We start from the raw sequence: 22,393 nt of genomic DNA on the forward strand, positions 1-22,393 counted from the left end.
ATAAAATATTAATCGGCGTTGATAAAGAATGAAAGCAGATGCCACGCATTCTTTTCTTAAAATATGATACGCCTTCGAGGATGTTCCGTGATTGTTTCTAGAAACTTCGTGTGTTACATAAGCGTGTTTAATGACATCAACGCCAAATTGATGAGTAGTGATTTTGCGGTTGTTTCTTAAAAGTCTACATGTAATAAGTTTGAGCACAAGTGAGTAGTAAATACTAATTATCTGTTGTAAATCAACCTATTTATGAACTGTTATAAATTAATTATTAATTAATTTTATACAAATAAATCACGTATTTAATTTATAGTAAGTGAATCAAATGAAATGTGTTTCGGGAATGGACAAAACATGTGAAATCTACTTAACGTATGAATGAACATGAGAGTAATTGCTTGTGCTAACCTACAGCTCAAAGACCTTATAGACGTAGTGCTTTACCAAATGGTACAAGTATAACGTGTTTCTGTTACGAGATATCGGAATTGGGTTAAAACTGAAAATGATGGGGATGGGGTAAAAATTGGATTGTAGTCAGCTGTACTGCAATCGATTTATTTTTTGCTAGACTTTGGAATGCCACCCCAAACAAGACCAAAGAACATGAAAATTAACTCCAGAAAAGCGCTTATGCTTACTACTGTCGTAGAGTGCATGACAACCGACATATTAGGTATTGCACGATCACAATATGACGGCAAACGACAGTAAATATCAGATCCAGAACTCCAATTTAGCTGAACCCTTGTACCGTACGGAAGTTAAAACTTAATTTAGCTTTCGCAATAATTAAATGACGGTGATGAAAGGTCATAGGTAACAAGCCAGTAAGTAATTCCAATTCGCACTGAAATCGTAGTGATTTTGTAAATGATTTTATTATGAGTAGATTATGCTATTGGTAGTACCATTGAGTAATTAAATTTGCTCAACGGTAGTAGGTACTATCTCACGTCTGCTATTTGTGTGTAAACTATTATTAATTTAATAGCCAACAAATATATGTATTGGTCGTACAAAGAGCTGATAGCAGAGTTAGTAAATAAAGCGAATTATGTGTAAATAATACGTTAATATAAATCAAGCGCCATTGAAACACGTTTATACACAAAAGGGAGCAAATTGTTACGTACATCTTTCCATTAAGCCAACTCCGGTGGAAGGCGGATAAGGGCAATATCTTACAAATATACATTAAACGTCCAATTGGAAATTTATTATTTCTATCTTTCGTATCCATTGGTTAAATAGTTAATTTTATTTCCACGACTGAAATGTTTCGAGGTGTGAATGTATTTCCGATCTGGAAACGCAGTAATCCATCCTCGGGAGCCGGGCCGAATAAAAATAAAGATGCATACTCACTAACTCATCCCAGAAAAGCAACTCTAAATAATTGATTGTTCGGTAACACATTTCAGAAGCAGCTTTCTCCGTTTTTTGTTGTTTCCCGGCTCGAGATTTATGGCTCTCTTGCACATCATTTCTTATGTAAAAGGAAATAACCTGCTACGCATTGAGCCTTCCAGTAAGAAAAAAAACTTAATATTTATTGCGTACTAAACTGTAAATCAGATGTGCACTCTGCTACAAATTCATAACGAAATTTGCAATTTGGGGCGAACGAATTATGCTTATCTGCACACCTACCTACTTCGCTATAAATCGAATTGTCTATAACAAAACACTGGAGCGCATTTCGAAATTGAACGCACCTAGTTTCCGCTAATGGACTTCCATGATACTTGATCAGGCGATAGTGCTAAACGTATTATTGCGAAAATCGATAGAGGTACTTATCTAATCTTACCTATGCTTCCGGTTCACCGCACACGTATACAATAATCTGGAACGAAAGATGAGTTTAGTTATAGGAATACGCCATCAGTTAATAAAATTATTAAATGTAACAGTATTTAGATAAAATTATTTGACTTTTAAACAGCCTGCGTCTGGTGATGAAGTGTACTTGTTTCTCTTGAACGAACGTAAAAGCTTAATAATTCGTGTTTCATTTTAATTGCTGTTATTCAAATTTTCATTCCGAAATAACTGCCGTTTGTTATATTTAGACATAATTTATGCGAATAATAAATTTTAAAGCGTTATTACTTTCTTAACACCCATTTTTGAGTAAAAGTAAGAGTAACGCGTTTGTTTATTTGGTATTAAAGTACTCAAATAATTGTCATTGCATAAACTGTTCATCTGACTACACAATTGTGTTATTCTAATAGACAATAGAAAAAAGATAAAAAGTCTACTGATCATATTTATTTTTGAAATGTCCAAAACACAATTTGTATAAGATTTGCACTGCAAACAGAAGTTGGGTTTGATTCCATCTTTCACAATGCCCGATCTGTTAAATTTATATTTTTGGTAGGATTCGCCCTTCGTTGTAAACGATGCCCTTAGCAAGTACTTATCTGCTGATAAGCTTCGTTACCTTACCCACCCTGAGCTGCATCGATGTTTCGAACAGAAGCGCACAAAGCCCAGGCCTTTTGACAGGTAGATTATCCATATATCCAATCCATATATTGATAAATATAATCAAACTCAATCCAGCTCCAGTTTTTTTACAAATCTTCTGCTTGAGATTAGCTCGATTCAATTCCTCCAAACCTAACTTTTTTTACGAATTTTTTAATCCGTGGACACGTTTCCAACCCTTACTGGCTTTCGAGCAATGAAATAAATATCAAAAATACCCTTAATTCCTTCACTGTTAAAGACACCTATCACCACTGACCTTGCAGTTGGAGACTCCGGAGTATATCTTGAGGATAACGAATTGTTGGGGTTGCTTTAGTGTTATTATTGACCAGGAACTTTCGTCACTTTGTGCAAGCGAAAAATTTATCGAATACAGTCAAAATAACACTGACAATCCTACTGATTTTTTTGCAAACGGGAGAGTTTTCGCTTCTTCGCCGTACAAACTTATTTTTAATTAACTACAAAAAAATGTTCCTTGGGAATATTAGGTATTTATGTTTAGACCTACCTTGAATTTGTTCATGTAATTATACTCGACGAGATAATGGGTTTATTATTCATTCGAAACTAATAATTGTTCTTTTTACACCGCGTACTTGCTAATAACGCAAGAATATTTGTGACGCGCCACATTTTTAAGACAGTTTTACATGCTGAAAATTATTCCACGAAAGTTGAAAGTGAAGTAACTGGTCCTTTATACAAACTGCAATTCTATTTCACTTTCAAGTGAAATTTTGCTAATACCAACCTAAAAAAAATATAGCTTAGATCGACTCCTTTCATAACTTTTTTCTCTTTTACTTTTATGCAGTAGTTGTAATTTTCGCTTAATAATCTTCCTGTACCCCTGTTAACACAAATGACCACCAATTTCGAATTTCGCCACACTTGTTTATACACTTTTACCACAAAAAGGAACTTTTATCCGATCCGTTATATTTTCTATCTTTCCACCAAAAAAAGAACTCTAATCCTTTTTTTACAAGCTGTGGACTTCCGCAACTATAAGAAATTATACTATTACCCCCCAAAAAGATTTAAATTTTTGAAAGAACGTTAAGAAATTCTGGTCACTTCTATAACAATGACCAAAACGCGAATCTTAAGGATCGTATGGGTCGCCTCGAATGCCAAGACGCAAATTATAATCCACAATCTTCTCCAGACTAATCCCACTGTTCTGATTAATTAAACATGCCCAAAATGTGACGGATTGGACTCATTTAATCTTTAGTAATGTAATATGGCCCGTTAAGGTAATGGTGAGAAAGTGAAGAAGACGCGATGGTAAAGTGACGGTGAAATAAAAGCAGCATAGCGAGAAGATGATGAGATACTGATAGAAGAAAAACGATAAAGAAGTAAAGCTAAATACAATAGAGGTAAAAGGGGCGACAACACTGACGAGCAGATGAAGCGTAGAAAAAAACTAAGCAGTACCAAGAAATTTCCAATAAAGTGACATTGACATGAAGGTAATCAGAAAAAATAAAAAACCGTTGAGAAGGACGAAAGGAAATGAATGACGAAAAAGTGATTTCAAAGAGAGAGAAAGTTGTAACGTTATTTTCTTACCGATTGCCATTCCCGATTAAAATTCCGCTTAAGTAACCTTCGATTCGTATCCTTACTTAAATTTTTTCGTTCGTAGTTTAAATTCAAAATTCCTACGCCATCTAGATATTTCGTTTGTAATGCACTAGTTTAGATGTAAGTAGTTTCTGTAGTAAATTTGTTCCACGTGTTTTAGATTTCTTATTACAGTAGTTCTTTGTTTTCCCGCTCGAGGTCGTGTAGAAGTTTCTTTGATTCCTCTCGGAGCACGCACTTCTTTGTACAAAACGAGACTCAACTATAATTACTAGTAGTAATTGCCCTTGGCTTTGGACCATCATTTTTAGGCTTCTTACTTCTGGCTTACTCTTTTCTTCATTACTACCTACTTGATTGTACTTGCTACATCGCTATTCCTGAGTGAAAACCACCGAATTGTAGATTTTCTCAATATTGCGCAAGGAATACTCATTGGGGATGTCCCGCCACCATATTACCAATCCAAGAACGCCATAGATGAGTTTCTATCTTACCGGCTTGAAAAATTATACCACCATTACCTGTGACCTACGTACCCTTCGATAATTTTTCCTGACTTGTAACCGCAAGTATTAACGAAACCCCTTTGAAAGTTAACGATATTGTAAATTTTTAGACACGTTATTTGTTTTACTCCCCAGAATTTGTGTTTGCTAGTGTAAAGTCATTCGAATTATTGATTCTTTTTGAGTATTAATTACGGTTTTAATATACGATTGTCTCCGCGTCAGACGTTAGGATTGCTTACGCAATATTTTATGTACCGCGCTATTAACTACCCCTCTTATTTGCTTGTTGTGTTCTAAGAATTGTATAAACATTTGTACATACAGGGTGAATAAAAAGGAAGGAGCATTGTTGCTGGAGCCGTTACTATTAGTCATATTAAAAAAAGTTAAATGATTAATTATTTGTCACACTCTGACGGTTTTTGACGTCATAGTTTCACAATGTGAAATCGCAAAAAATTTAAATGGCAATCTAAATTTTTTTGGTAATGTTACATAGTATTTTGTTTTCTTTTCACATCCATGTAAAAAAATCACAAGGTTAGTTAAGAAAAATTTTGAGAAATATGACACGCAATGTTCAAATTTCTTATTCATAATAGATTGCCTAGAGAGCCTAGAAAACTCTTACAACAAATGATTTTAAAAAGGATCCAGAAATCAATTCGTAACCTAGAAATGTTTGAAAACAACAAAGTGACCTAGAATAGCGCCACAAAATTCTGTAAAGCTCACATAAATCCCAAAAGAGAGATATATTCTATGTTGAACAGGTACGCACCTGTGGAGACTGATAGGTCGGCGACCAGAATAACAATTTTGACTATTCATAAACGATCACAGGTTTTTTAATAACAAATTATGTTACACTATTTTGTAATGAATCTAAAAGTGGACCAATTATAACGTGCTTATATAAACCGGATGAATAAGAATTACATTATAAAATCGAAATTATAGAATTCATAGGTAAGTTACATCTTACGAGTAATCCTGAAATACTACTGTTTTACATTACCGCAAGGAGCGAATGCCAGAAAAGCAATAGTCGCCCGGTACAACTCGCCATGTTACATGTAAGTGACTTGGAAGTATATCGCTTGGATGGGATGTAGCTTACCTTGGTTTGTCTTAATATTAAACCAATTTTATTACATAGTCACACAAGGATACTGCAAGATCCAGATAGATTTGCAAATTCCCAAATAAATACGTAAATTAATTGAAATAATTCGTATGGCTCTTCTATGCTTTAGTAATATTTAGTAATTAAAATCACGAATGTTAATCAACCTTTAGTCGATTTAGGACCGGTTTTTTGTATGTAAGTGAAACTTTCTGATAGCCATCTACGCAAACACACTTTGCCATGGAAATTGTTCAGATGTAGTTAAGGACAACATGAAATACCAGCCCTTAAAGTATGACCCATTTCAGGAGCAACTAATAAAACCTACGAAAACAGGTGCCTGGAATTGTGAAATTAATATACAGGGTGTTTTTTTGGGAGCTTTAGTTAAAAGTTTCTGGGAAAGTAAAATAGGTAGGTTTTTGAAAATTTGTACTTAGGAGTTACTCTGAAGGCCGAATCGCTGTAAAATATTTTCAAAATGGCCGCACTTCCGGAAACACCGGAAGTAGATAGTAACTTCGTTATTTTAAATGGCAACCCCTATTTTTTATTGCATTTTTGGATTCTATGTGAAATTTCAGTTCTTTTGATACCCATATGTCGATATCTACCATTTATGGTTTTTAAGTTATTTTGACTTTAAGAAAAAAAATGGCGGATGCAGATGGTTCCTTGATAATTGATTACTTGCAAACGGTTGTAGTCATGGCAACCTATTTTTATCAGTGCATAGAGAATGAATAGGGCTTTCTTTTAGTGCACTTAAAAAAAAGTTAAGTTGCGTACGACCGCCCCTATGAATATCCAAATTTATGAAACTTCAAAGACTAAAAACTCAGTTTTTTTTAATGGAATGACCCTGTTCTGACTATTCCATGAGATAGAGAATCGAAATTGGCATATTTTGACTATACATGTTCCTATAGCTATCTTTAACAGTTTCTGACTTATTCCCATTTTATTGAATTGACACTATTTTTTTAGGATTTTCTTTTTTAGTAGTCGGCCATGATTCTATAACAATTGAATTTTAAACAAATCTAGTGACACTAATCCATCACCCACTGTTATAGGTTAACATAAGTTTTTCAAAAATCGAAAAATGACAGTGGTTTCACCTATTTTGGAATTTAATTGTTATTTATGGTGAAATGGGCAGAATCGCGGCGCGTGCTTTCCGTACATTCACTCAAAAACTGGAACGAAATTGTATGAATTTTGGAAATTTTGTACCCCTAATGCACTACAAACCGTTGAAGCACGCACAAGTGATACAAAGCTCTACAAGAGAATATTTAAGAAAATGAATTGAATTGCAAATGCAAGATTAACATATTAAATTCAATGCAAAATATAAAAAAACTTCGTTGAAACATTTTTGGTATGGAATTGTTGCTAGAACAGATATCACATTACCTCTCTTAATTTCCAGACTTGTTTAAGAAATTCAGTTGAACGACTCTGTTTAGATTTTTCAAAAATTTTCCGTCCTATATCCTTAATAAATGAGTTATTTATTCATGAATTATTTAGACTAGAACTAGAATCAATGGTATTAAAGAATCCATTCCTTGATTTGTTTAAAATTCGATTGTTATAAAATCATGGCCAACTACTAAAAAGAAAATGCGAAAAAAAATGGCATCAATTCCGAGATCAATTCAATGAAATGGGAATAAATCAGAAACTGTTAAAGATAGCTATAGGAACATGTATAGTCAAAATATGCCAATTTCGATTCTCTATCTCATGCAATATTAAGAACATGGTCATTCCATTTAAAAAAACTGAGTTTTTAGACTTTAAAGTTTCTTAAATTTGGATCTCCATAGGTGCGGTTGTACGCAACTTAACTTTGTTTTAAGTGCACTAAAAGAAAGCCCTATTCATTCTCTATTCACTGATAAAAATAGGTTGCCATGACTACAACCGTTTTCAAGTAATCAATTATCAAAGTACCATCTGCATCCGCCATTTTTTTTCTTAAAGTCAAAATAACTTAAAAACCATAAATGGCAGATATCGACATATGGGTATCAAAAGAACTGAAATTTCACATAGAATCCAAAAATGCAATAAAAAAATAGGGGTTGCCATTTAAAATAACGAAGTTACTATCTACTTCCGGTGTTTCCGGAAGTGCGGCCATTTTGAAAATATTTTAAATCGATTCGGCCTTCAGAGTAACTCCTAAGTACAAATTTTCAAAAACCTACCTATTTTACTTTCCCAGAAACTTTTAACTAAAGCTCCCAAAAAAACACCCTGTATACAAGAGGAACTTTTTTAACGTGTAGTTGAGTATTTTTTTATAATTTAAATTGTGCGGAACTGCCGAACCACCAATAAGTTCTAATTAATGTCGGGCGAGCTTCAAATATTAACTTGAATGTATTAAATATCCTCGTCTCCACAGACAAAAGTATAAATGATCATTTCTCAATGAATATTAATGTTACATTCCATTATCTCGAAAACGATTGCATAAGGTATTAAGGTTAACTTTAAATTACTTTACAAATAGCATTCGAATCTTGCATAAGCAATTTGTACCATTTCAGTCACGGAGAGTAACGATTTAAACTTTATTACCCGACTCGTCTGTCGGTAAGGTTATATTCATTTTGTAGAGACTGCGAATAATCGAACTCAATAGGAGTAAAAAGGTGCAAAAACTCTTTTAAATCGAAATTCAATCATACTGCACGTCTCACTACAGTCATAGTTGAAAATTTAAATAGACTTTTCAATTGAAATTCTGCTCCATCGAGTATGAAGGGTGTAATCCTGCCAACTGCATATTATTTTGCGTCGAGCGTGAGCATGATTTGCGAGAGGTATCCAGAAATGTTGAAATGGCACTGAGCATCTTTTATGGGTTATTGGCTTCCGATATCTTGAAGCAAGAGCAGGTGTATCACGTATGATTTATCACGTTCCGTAATAATTTTTACACCTCGCCGTGGACGAAGAGCCATTATTCCGACATTAAATATTCCAACCCAAATTTATGACGGCCATTCCAGCCCGCGATACACATTTAATTCAAGAATCAGTTTTGTGTACCGAAATCGCTCTAACAGTAATTTGGACATAATCTACATACGAATGTTAATGGTTGGCATCCCTCGAGAGTGGTAAATAATAATTTGTATACAAATTTCGAGCGATATATAATCAGGCATGCAACCCGACCCAATGACGACAAAGATAGTATCGTTTACTTTAATCCGGTGCCATAGTAGACATTTGCAAATGGAATTGGGGTACATTAAATGCTACGTACGCACACAGAAGGAATACATAATTACTTATTTGTTAACAAGAGGTCATTGTTGGATGTAAATGTAAACTGGAATTAAGTTGTGTATCATAATTACGCCCTGTATGGCGGGTATTATTATAATTCATGGCACGAGAATGGAGCCCTTAAAAATTTTATGCTCTCGAATTAAACGGCCTTAGGTTGTTTGGTGGTATCTACATAATTTTATGGCATTCTTTTAGGTTGCGCTCGAGTCGAAATACAAACATGTTTAGTATTCAATCGGTACAACTTGCTCTAAAGTACCTTTTCAATTCCTTGATTATAATCTTGTATGTGAGTTTAAGGTGCACCTTAACGACGACACATAACGAGAGTTCGCGTTTATTGTATTCAAAATGAAAGCACGATTGCGTGTTAGTCGATACTTGGGACGTTTGTAAACAGCTCTTTTAATTCTCAGGACCGCAGTAACAGAATAAAAATGTAGCCAATACTGTTACCGAGCCAAACCGTGTATTACGAGGCTACACCTGCGCCATAAGAAAGATATTCAAAGGAGTACCTTTTTGGGTCATTTAAAAAAACAAAACAGGTTGTGTGGGTCTGTCTGCTTCCAACGTTTAGTGTAGCATATCCACATAAATGCCCTGCATTGGAGAAAACTTGCGAAAGTTTCTAACGTCACGATGATTTTACCAGCAGTTGGTTAAAAGTAACACAATTCTAGCCTTACGAGAACTGTCTCCGATTCATACAGAACTAACTGATTTGGCGTCTAGTCTAGAGGAATTAGGCCATAATTGCCATAATTTTTAACAACACATTCGTATTCTATATTGAATTGCTAATGAATCGTTCAAAATTCAATGATGTAATTAATTTACGCCCACTGCTATCGATATCGGTTAAAGCTTCTTTGCAAGCTTCAGAATATTTCCATTATAACTTGACATGTGTAATTATGCCAATTAATTGTGAACTGATTTAGAGCGAGTAAAATTAAAATGTCTCTCGCCAAACAGAGTGATGCCATCCACTTAAAACTGATCGATTCTGAAAATAAACAAGGGATACTCAAACATCTATTATTCAAACTTAATATACGATATTGTTTAAAGCTTTTACCTGCAGCTAATTGTACCTACATGCGCTGGAAAGTGGAACGTATAGGTAAAGTAGGTAACTCAAGCGCAACATTTTTTATTTATTACACTCTAAACCCTCGAAAGTGACGTAACCGGGTTAGTGTAACATGCAAAGCATAACAATCGCATTTTAAATTAAAAATGGATTTATTGGTATTGTTTTCTGATTTACAGAGCAAATTGAATACTGCTTATTACTAGGGCGAAAGCAAAACGAAATTGGTTTGGAATTAAACTATCGGCGCTTTAATTAAAATTAAAATCAATTTGGGTACACAAAACCGCATCGGCATGAAACGTTTCATCCTGTGTGGTTCGGAGCATTTCGCGTAACACAGGATAATCCTAGGTATACACACAATTTCCTTCTTAGTGCTTCGGACCAATATATGTAAAATCGCATTCAATCTATTCCGTGGTTAGACCGCAAGAATGGCCACAGGCAAATCGATTCCTCCAAAACGGCGCGTATTTCTTGCTTGATTTTGTTTTTCCGGTCCTAATTTCTTTAGAGGAAATTGTTCGAGCAATTACACCCAATTAATTACTTAAAGCAAAGGAATACCCCGTAACAGGAACCCGTAAAGCTGGTTACAGATTTTTTTGTCATTTACTCCCCTAATTTCGATTGTTTGGCATTTTCCCATGTAAGGGCAGCAACAGTCAACATTACTGCAGATACACTGCATGTCGCAAGAGGCGGCTAAACAAGGGTGAGCTTACAAACGACGGACAAAGTACGATTGTCTGCAGTGGTTTGTATAGGTTGATAGGGATGTTCCAATGGGACGTGTATGAAGAAGTTTATTACCGATTTTCACATATAACGACCTACTAGGGTACAGGAAACAGGTCTAGGGGCAGTGTCTTTCGGCATCTGAAGTCATGTTGAAAAGGGTAACTGGATAAAGTTCTTGTACGAAAATCTTTAAGACCAGTTTATTCTGAGTAGAGGTCAATTCCATTGTTGTTACTGTTGCAACGCATTGAAATAACTAAATAGTCTTTGGTAGCAAAATAAAATACGACACCGTTACGTTTAATTGATTTGTCCTCGACTGAATATTTTACGCAACGATAATTCACCTATATTTTATGATCTTTCTTTCACACACTATTCCCTTTCTTTGTGGGTAATGACTGACACGTTAGGATTAATTCACTTGTAGGTGTTAGTTCATTCAACTGTAAACGCAGGAAAGTCGCGTTTAAACTTCCGTTTTAAGAACAATAAAAATAAAAAACTGAATATAACAGGAAATGTGCAAGTGATCCAGAAACATTTTTTTACTCACGTAACAGAAACCAATCTCTTACAGAACAATCTTTCTTTCGGACTACACACTTCTTGCTCTGGTAACCAGATCCAAATGAATCTCGAAAAAATAATTATACTTTGTGCTACACGGGCGTTAGCCCAAAACAGAACGAATTCAAAACGTTGAATTTCCCACAATAAAGAAATGGCTTAATTCTTACGCTGCGGTTTGGAGCAGATAAATCAAAGATAACCATTTTAGCTCCTGTTACCTCAACATTATGTCGACAGACGTACGAAAGCTATTATAAGAACAATACTCGCTAGAATTTAAATACGCAGAACCAAATGGTCGACCGTTATGGAGACATTTGACAGACGCTGTTATATTATGAACGAAAGCTACTTGAGCTGTATAACGGATGAGTTACATTTACCGGGGTTTAAGACCCCATTTACGTAAGATAAAATTGAATCTCTACGGCACTGGCAGAAATCCCAATATATTAATCAATTTTTAATTTCGCACGGCTAGCTCAGTAATAAACAGTTTCTCCTTACCTTCCGGAAGTTTGGGCTCTTATCACGTCCGGCCTCTGTCAAAATGAAAGATCTCAATATTGATTTTAAATTAACTCAGTAGACTCGATCAACTTCCAAAAATTCTGAAGAATTAACTACACTCATTTTCATCAACACCTGACAATTCTTTGACACGAAAAGAAAAACCGGATAGCACAGTGGATTCGAATAAACAAGAGAAAACAAAATCCCTGAAAGAAAGAAGAGCTTGCCCCGCACACGGGCGGTCAACAATTAAAATAAGAAATCTTAAAATTGCTTACAGTTTATTTTTAATAAATCAAATAATCCAGTAGTACAATATTTGTGAAACTAGGAGCACTAAACACACACAAACGCTGACAGCTGTTGCACTTCACTTTGCTTTATAAGGGAAAATTAGATAACAAACAAAACTCGTTTGATGAATATGATGAACAAATTTTCGATGGCTATTCAGACGGTAGAAACTTTTAAAAAGAAGGGAACCTAAACAAAAGGCCACTGTACGACAACTGATGGGTTTTCAACTCGACGAACTGTTTCGATCGGCATAAATAAGGTGATTTATTTATAATCGGTCGGTATATATCCATCAATTTATTCATTTCTTAGTGCACAGTCCATTCCATTGGAACGTTTATCGGGCATTCAGTTGTTTCAGTGACACCCAAAATAAGATGCAAATTGATGACATACAAATTGATTGATTCCGTGAGTAACCAACTATCCAAGGAGTGTTTTAATTCGCTGGAATTGCCCACATTGCCACCACATAAGCTGCAAATAAAAGTTAGATCGGTAATCAATATGTTGCGGAGCCATAACCCAACTACGGAATGGCAGATGGATTGCGGTTAAGAAATTAATGAACAACGCAATCGAGGCCACAATTTTGGAAGGGAAGTACATAGGCGAAGACGGTTTGATTCCACGCATCCCTATAATTCCAAACGAAATGCCATTCGACTTCAAACTGTTGCAATTTCCAGATGCATTAATTATATTTCGCCTGGTAATAAAACTCCTTATCGCAAGTGCATTTTTGTCCAGATGTGTCTTACTTCAAACACGTTATCTCAATTGAATAATTTAGAAAAGCGATAAAATTTAGACAAGAACTATTTTTTAACATTTCTAAAAGGAAAACATATGACGGAAATACAAATTCAAGTAAAATAAACCAACACCAAATTTACTAAATAAATTGAAATAATATTCATATACTTACAGAATGTCTCGTCATTATTTTTGATTAACGTCTACAGGGCGCTGTTTGCACAACATTATATTAATAAACACAAAATTGATCGAGTTTCATTTTTATTTACACGTTTCTGTATACCAAATATTAGTTTGACTCAAAAAGAAATACAAAATTTGCAATGTCTATGTCGTGATCAGGTGTCCCTGTTGAATTGGATCCTTATTTAGAGATTTTATCTACCACATAATAAATTACGAGTACATTCTCTAGCTGCAAAATACATACTCACACCAAACGTGCTTATTCTTTGAAAGGATAACCTCGTCTCTTCGCTTACAATCTTCACACACTCGCTTCCTCTCTTCCAACTCCCGAAAGATAAAAACCCAGACCTTTTTGAAGTACGTATGTTGCTGAAGCCATTTATTTCGAAACGTAATTCCGTTCCGGTTCGCTATAAAGCGGTATATGTGTACATTAGACCAGAATATGAATTCGAGAAAAAAATATTTCTTTTTAAGTTTAAAGCGACCACCTGTTTAAGCTGTCCGCGAGAACATTCATATTATTTGGGAAAGTTTGTTTTGCGATTTTGAAGCACCTTGGATAGTTTTTGACAACTCAAAAAGAGATTTTAATTCTTGCAGTTTTAGTTTATAATATTCTTAAACGTTACATTCCGTTGACAGATTGAAACAATTTTCAGTGTAGTCAGAAACGTTACACAACACAAAACTAAATTATGTTGAGATGATCACATAAAGCGTATAATTTAAAAATTACTAACAACCACCACCCCAAAGTCACTAGCATTTAGAATAAAATCATCAATTGCTGTATCCTGCATTCCACAAGTTAACCACATTCTGAATGTAGCTTAACTGCCCTACATAATGGGCGACGTTGAATTACCTCTAGTTTTAAATTGGAAGGAATAAAATCCAGCAGTTTAAGGCGACAAAGTACGCAATTACGGTATATTTGTCTTATTGCTCGGGTTACCCTACTTACAACGTTTTAGATTGATGGTATGTAAAGTAGAACAGAACGTCCAACGTTGAAAGACTTCTATATTAAAAAGAGATATATAATAAAGTTAAACTGACTATCCGAAAACTTTCGCCAATATAAATTGAAATTTTGGGAAGTGGGAAATGAACTGTTTCGGTGGCGCCAACCAGTCTCGCCGTTCTTGTGGAAGTTTCCGATTGCTCTACATGACATACTAAAATTATAATTTGTATAATAGCCCTTTCTGCTGAATAAACCAAATGTTTATAGCAAACCTTTTGGCGCTACAGAAAACTGACATATCATTCTCATACTGCAGTTTCGCTGGTTCTGCATATCAATTGTCTATCTGCGCTAAAAATTATGCGGTTTTATGGGAATTTCGTTCTTTAGAAAAATTCCCCCAAGAACCGCATAATTTTTAGCACGATGGTCTTGTCCGTATGTTCCTCGTCCTTCGCAAATCGATTGTACAAGGTCAAGGATCAGTGGTATTGGAGATGATCCGGATTAAAAGTCGTGTTTATAAAGATATATAGACCGACAGACCGACAGATCGATCGACATTTTGTTTGATTCGGATTCCTGGTGCTCGACAACAAGTATTTTTCTGTCACAAACCCTGTTCTGTTAATCCCGCAAAAACGAAATGGAATTACTTTAGAAATAATTTGACAATGTGCAATAAATATTTACTTATTCGCTTGGTCTAAACACCCAAAATAATGACGGGGCATCTTGTACATCAATCAAGTTAACTAAAGTGGCGTGAGAAATTTAACGTATGTGGTCCGTTTACAGAAGAAGTTTTGTCAAATTGAACAAAAATGAATTTTTTTGAAATCTCTTTTGTCATAGTAAAAAAAAGTTGCAAAAAAGGTAGAAGGGTAGACAAATAATCTGGTTTTTTTTTCAAATTTTAAAAAATTTTTAGCCGCTCCCCCGGGGCTCTAAAGAATTTTTTTTCAAACGTCATATTTTTGATTACTCATAGAAAGAAGCTGAAGTTCACTTTGAACTTGAATTTAGTTGATGTATGTCAATTTCTAACCCCCCCCCTCCATTATTCAGGCAAAACTGTATTAAATTGTTCATGAGTTCCAAATTAACCCAGAACTCACCACTAGGAGGTGGCTGCATATCGAGTTCAATCTTACATTTAATTTCGACCTAATGAATCGATCTTGAGAGTATTCACCAAAAGCTTTGGAAGATGCTCCGGTTTTGTAAAGGTATTGCTGATCGATGCTTAGATCATTTTCGTCAACTTCTGGCGGGGGCGCGGCTAAAAGTTAAAATGTATCAACCCAATCGTTTGTGTGTCACAAGTGAAGTGATTCCTATCCGTTTTCTAGTATGACAGATCCAAAATGTGACTAAAAAAATTTTTTAAGCCCCGGGGACGCGGCTACAATTTTTGTTAAAATTTAGAAAAAAAACACACTTGCTTGTGTACCCTTCCCACAACTTTTTTTTACTATTGACAATTTAGATTTCAAACAACAATTTTTTCGAGTCGCCATATTCCTCTGGTGTCAGCAAGTCATTTTGTGTCAGTTTTAGTCTGTCTCGTATCGCAAACCTTGAACTTTGTACGATCAAATGACTTGGATTATTAAGAAGAAAACTTTAAGTAATTTAAGATTTTTAGTTTTCATTGTCGACCGCCTGCGTGCGGAGTAATATGTCCAAGTAAGCTTTATAAACTTTTTTTTCTTTCAGATATTTTGTTCCATTTCCTTGTGTTTAAAATTGTCACTGTGTCAATCGATTAACTGTGTGTTTATTCGAATCCATTGTGCGACCGGGATAGAGTTTTTATGCCGGATTTTTTTTTTGGTGCCGAAGAATTATGTCAAGTGTTCATGAAAATCTTTGTAGTTACTGCTACCGCCACTGAGTTTCCCAAGTCATTAATTTAAAGTCAACATTGCGATTTTTCATTATGGCGGAAACCTAGAAGGACAATAATTACAATTCAAAATTTAAAGGTTGTTTTGTTTTGAGCTCCCTGGACAGTTGTTTTGTGTGTCGCCAAGTGACCACATGTTATTGCACACTGCACACAGCGTTATTTATTTGGAGCCCAACGTGGGGCCACAGCAATATTTCGGAGCATGGTATTAACTTAACATGAACGAACAAAACCCTAAGGAAAACATGTGCACGTTTTCAAGAAATGCTGTTAATTTGTAAGCAAAACACTCAGAAATACAAGTTGACAACACATGCGATCACCAGAACAATAAATTATTGAACACTTTTTGTAGTAAATAGGCTAAGCCTCAAAATCAAGGAACATAATTCGACGATATCCTGCATCTACGTCAGTTTTACATTGAGACTCATGTAAACCCTTCGGATCGGTAACATTTTTTTTAAGATAAACAATTTTTAATTTTACATAAATAGAATAACGGTATCTCATCTAAAAATGTCCTTCTGAAGATGACGATATTCAGATAAAACAGACTTGAAACAGCCCTCCTTATTCAACAGTTAATTATGGGAACCATTTTAATTCATGAGTAAATTTGATTAGTCAATATTCATACCTCCCGATTTACACGCTAGTTCCACTTTGAAAACGTTGCAAATCACAAGCTTATGGTGAAATCATCGACGTCGACGTTTTCGAATATCCAAAACTAATTAAAATAGGAATTATCTAGTGATATCACCGACAAGTTGGAGCCTACAATTTCCGAAAGCCATTAAAGAGTCAACAGGCTACAGATTTCAAATACGTAGAAAGAAAATACGATCGCTTCAACCCTACAGAATTTTTGTGGATCCAAACCACTATGAAGCTCCTGTTACATGTTAAGCTTTGCAGTGTGCAAAACATCTCTTTGTTTAATTATTGTTGTGTTTCATTAGCAAATGTTTCTTATTGCTTTGATGACCGTTTTTGTAACTATTTGTTCCATTTATTCTTCCATCTTGTTTGTCAGTCCATTTGAAAGAATTCTACCCAGATCTATGTTTTGATAGGGAAAGAATCCCTTCGAAACCAACGCCTAGCAATGTTGCTTGTGGATATCAAGCAGTGGGATCTAAATTTACTGCTACACATTCTACTATATCCCAATCAAAATGGAGGTCTCCCATATTCTTGATGTGATTTTGAAAACCTAAGTGAAAAACCTAAGCCAGCAAATCAACACAAAACCTCAAAAAATAATACTTAGGACGGTAGAATTGCCAGCATACACCGATTAAAAATACACGCCAAGATGAATCTTGACAAGAATGTTTCCTGGAACTCGGACATGAAGATATGAACCGAAGACCTAGGAAAAAGTGGTAGAGTTCCCTTGGATGTTATCCCTTAGTTGTTGCTAATTAACAAATTATGACCGAATAACGCTTTTACAGCCTTTACTTTGTACAAAACGTTCAGTAATATAATTTTAATAAGACGTGCGGACTCGCTCTCACATAAATTGCAGTATTCCACAAATTGATTTAGCTCTGCCTGTATAAGTGGAATGGCATATTGAAAACCTAATTGAAATTCACGGATTGCCGACTGCAGTGCTCGTCCTTTTCTATTCACGCTGAGCGCAATTAAAACCCAAACTAAGATTTCATCCCTCGTCGTTTTTGGGTTCTATTTCCTTACTTTGGAACACCTATCCTTTAATCGGTTCACGAAACTACGACATTTTTCTAGAAATCTCACTTCATACACTGAAATGTATAGGTCGCTTTTTAATGCATCCCGCGCTTCCCAAGCCATTGCACGGAATATTAAATCCCAGCAAAGGATCTATTGCATGCATTTTAGAAATGCGCGCAACGTTTCCAGAGTGCAACGAGAATAGGCAAGAACAAAATCGTTCCTTTCAGCTGACAGAATCTGAACAGTAGAAGACTGGACGATAAAACACGAAATTTATTCATAACAAAAAATTCCATTTGATTGGAATAATTTATCGCTTCATTAATCGCAATCGCGCATAATCCAATATAATTAATTCGAAATTGAAATTTATTGGGAAATATTTTACCAATCTCCCTGGATGTCGATCGTAAATGACAATAAATTCATTTATGTGAACGACACCAACGCAATTACAATTGTTATTCCTAAGTTTTATGTTTGAGATCGTCAGTTGTAGTCAAAAACTTTTTTAATGCTAATTAAAGGGTCTACGTAATTAACACTGTGAGCTTAAGAACTCCTTATTCCTTTCGTATTTATCTTAATTACACTCTAGGCACAGAAGTGCTCACCAAAGATTTTACGGTTTTGACTTACTTTCCAGTTTGCTAGGGAGAACCTTTTTAATTAGTATCTCTTGAATTTTTTTGTTAACGAAACCTTTTTTAGGGATGGAATATTTTACTTTCTTATTGACTATCCTAATTATTTAATTTTTATGCGAGAAGTTTATAAACTTGCAACGTCTTAATTTTCTAATTGCTTTAGTAAATTAAATCGAATTATGTGGAATGCTTGAAACTTCCGCTGAGCTTGAATATCGTACAGTCCAAAGCTTGCAACGAACTTCTACATTCTGAAAGGTGTAAAATAAAAATCAAGGGACCCTGACCTATGAAAATTTTTACCGTGGGCATAAAGCTATAATGCCACAATTAAAGCGTCTAATTTATTTGAAAGGAAACGTAAGATCCAATTAAATAAAATCGCGGTTTTCGTCGCCATTGATTAATTTATCCGCGTGCCACGTTTTGGAATTACACAGATCGAGTTACTTTGATTTCAATTGCTATAGTCAAATACAAAATGTTTTGTTTAATCGCCCATTAAATGGAATTTACCTAATTACTCAATTGCAAACTAACTCATTTTTAATTCAGCAATTCAGTTTCTATATTTTCAGAAAATAAATATATTTAGTGCTGTTTTTGTGAGCGTGTTAACTGAACTGACTACTGAGTTTAAATGCGCTCGGAATTTTCCTTTGTACACTGCATACCTGTTCTAAATGGCGTATTTTCACTTGATGAGAAATGCAAATTTGAATCTGATAAAAACACTTCGATATTATTAAATCCTCACTTTACCTACATTAAATATTTTACATAAAATATCGAAGGGTTTTGCATTCTTAACAACTTTTCTTAATAACATTTGTGCGTATACCTCGTCCCCAAAGGGCACTATACTGGTATGCAAAAAGATATTTAATTTTGGACAATTGTAATAATAGTTACTTATTATACAAAGCGATAAAGGGATATTTTAACCATTGAGTTTCACGAGATGCTTAATTTCGTCGTGTATAACATAACTTTATATTATAGTAAAAGCTGTAAAGCTTCTGACAATTCTGAATTTAAGTTAGACATCAAAAATAACAAGCTTAGTTTCTGCCGTCGAGGTGATTTCCATAGAAACAGCATTCTATTATGTTCTGAACGTCATTTTATTTCGTGCTCCGCGTCCCATTTAAAATAAGAATGACAGATGTCCTTAGAATCATCTGTTTCACTTATCTACCTTTAGGGATAAAGAGCAACTTAGTCTACTCACTCAAACCGATTAAAATGTCGATTTAACATCTGCTATAAAATAAACATCTTTTACATCATAATAATAATTCTATTTTTATAGGTAGGTTTGTTTTTTGTTTGTGTCTTTAAAAGTACACTGAACCGAACTATCGAGGTGAAATGGAACCTACCACCTTACCTAGATTTTTTAGTACAATATTTATAATAAAAATTACTAAATTCTCCCTCTACCCGATTGCTAAAAACTGTTTCTAAAGCATACGAATGTCAACTCAATTTTATTTATTTATTTAGTGTAGATTATTTATATTCATATAGAATGAAAAATAATGGCTGCTGATAAACTAAGCACAAAGTGACTGAAAAAGTCTGCAGTAACGGATATTTGCCATTACCGACCAGTATTTTATTTGGAAAATACTTAAGGCACATTTATGGAACGCTTCTACATCCACAACAGCCTTACACAAAAGATGCGAACCCGAGATCTGTGACCGTTTTTGCGTATTGATTCATATGAAAGATAAAAAACCAGGAAAAAATGGCCACTAAACAGGTTTTTTGCGAACGTAACTCCCAAATGAAACACTTTGGAACTTTTGTTTTTCAAATAAAACGGCTTGTGTCGTAATTTTTTTCTGCTTTATGAATGAGTTGTTTCTTAAATGTTATTTTTGGTTTGGATGGTTGATTGAATGCGCTCTTAGTGCGTTAGGAGTAGTTGTGGTACCACGGGGATTGTGAAGATTTCAGTTTTGATTTTGGAAAATTTCAGAGGAATCAAACTAAAATTGTGCAAATTATATATTTAAGCGTATTTACGTCAATAGAGCATGTTTCGAGGTAAATTTATTTTCAAAGGATTCCTTATTTGTTAACACGTTTCTTTTGGATTATGCCATATGTTTTAATCTAATTCCCTATCTTTTTTTACCTATATCGCAATCCGAAACCCATTTTTTACGTTTTTACGTAAGTTTGAATTCATTTCATTTGGGTCTGATTGCAGTTTTTGGATGTATTTCGTGTAACGATCATTAACCACTCCTAACGATGAAGTACCGTTTACTTATGAAATGCTAAAACGAGTTCACCAACCTGTGATGATTGATACGTTCTACTTCTGAACAGCCTGCCAAAGTGCAAGTAAACTGTAATAGCTTTGGTCATGTATTTTCCCATGCTGTACATTTTTGCTATCGTCGTGACGAATTGATCTGCAATTGATTACATGAAATATAGAAGTTACTCTAATCAACTGTTAAATGCCTTTTAATTTATCTTTTGCTTTTGTCGTTAATGTTAACGCTAGTTAGTCCAGTTAGTTACCAAAAAATCCATTAGATGCACGTCTTCCTCTGCGATTTAAAACCGTTCCCTTCTTTTCAACTTTCTGAACCATCTCCTCCTTATCAAAAGCACTGCGTCATCGAATAACCAACATCTGTGTTTACGTCCCCGAAGCTTGCTTCAAACTTAATTAGTTTTACGCAGCGACAACAATCTTATCGCAATGACCGGAGATTCTTAACGTAATATACAAATGAAATTCACACACACAGGTTGCCCATTATTACTCTAGTTGCTGACATCAAATAAAACGCCCGCATGACGTCGTTTACACAACATTATTGTATTAGTATAGTATTTTAAAAAAGTAGGTAGGCGACTAACTACTTCGTGCCATTTTTAGATAAACTACAATACACATTAATTTAACAACCAATTTATAAACAAATACAATGGCATAACTCACTACGGCATTTACTACCTAGTTTTTCCAGCAAGAAACGGACCAGAAATTTGGGCCCAAATAAATTTTCTCATTACTAACGCTTGCGAAGGAAATGCGAATACATCTCGGCTTCCATTTTAAGTTAGCCAAATTGAAAATGTCACCTGGTCGCTTGTAAAGCAACGTTTTGCTTAAAATGCAATCAGATTACCGCGTATAATGTTTTCGTTAAACCGCATTTCAGAAACGCATAAAATAAAAGATTAATTTAGATAAAATGAAAAGAGAACGGCGGCGGCGCACCAGGAAACAGGAAAACTAAGAGGTTGCCGTTGATACCGGCGGAAACTTACGTTTTTATAATAATTTTCACGTAAAAAGGAAAGCCAAATGTAGTGTAATTCTAAATTTAATTTCCTTCCAAGCCATAAAGCGATTATCTTTACGTTCGTTCATTTTTCAAAAGTAATTTTAAAAGACATTTACCAGACATGTTTGCAATATGTACATAATTATTCTTTTCATTTTGTCGTTCCATTTCTGTTCTTTGAGAGGGTGTCTGGTTACTAAATATATGAAAAATGATTCTGTGTAAAGGGATCGAATGGTTATACTTGCAAAGCTTATCTGAAGATTTTTTTTATAAACAAAGGCGTTTTTGTCACCATTTTTTGTAAGAAGCCAGCAAGCGGTGTCGTTTGCTTGACCAATGATAAATAAAGTATTATAAATAAATAATGACCTCCCAAGAGCTAAAAGCAGAATGTGAATTTTTTCTAGTGAAGTCCTTTATACATACGATGAAACCAATCATATCAATAGAACTTTTGAGTCAAAAGTAGATAGTTGTGTTATTGTTTGACTCAAATGTGTACTTATTTCGTTTCATTCTTGCCTGCCCCTCAATACAAATATTGTCACGTTTATTTGACACAAATCGTACCACCAGCTTTATCTCCATGCAGTAAAGGAATGTCAG

At 34.6% G+C, this 22,393-nt stretch overlaps 1 long non-coding RNA gene across 1 annotated transcript in view; it reads right to left on the reverse strand.

Moving 5' to 3' along the window:
• Positions 1-1,764: 1,764 nt before the first annotated feature.
• The window catches only part of LOC116172567, an 81,191-nt gene continuing 60,562 nt past the window's right edge, over positions 1,765-22,393 (reverse strand). The window contains exon 3 of the long non-coding RNA XR_004145697.1: positions 1,765-1,852. This is a non-coding gene — a long non-coding RNA (uncharacterized LOC116172567). The remainder of the gene's footprint in view (positions 1,853-22,393) is intronic.

This window comes from Photinus pyralis, unplaced genomic scaffold (assembly GCF_008802855.1).
Source record: "Photinus pyralis isolate 1611_PpyrPB1 unplaced genomic scaffold, Ppyr1.3 Ppyr1.4_LG5, whole genome shotgun sequence".
Classification (NCBI taxonomy): domain Eukaryota; kingdom Metazoa; phylum Arthropoda; class Insecta; order Coleoptera; family Lampyridae; genus Photinus; species Photinus pyralis.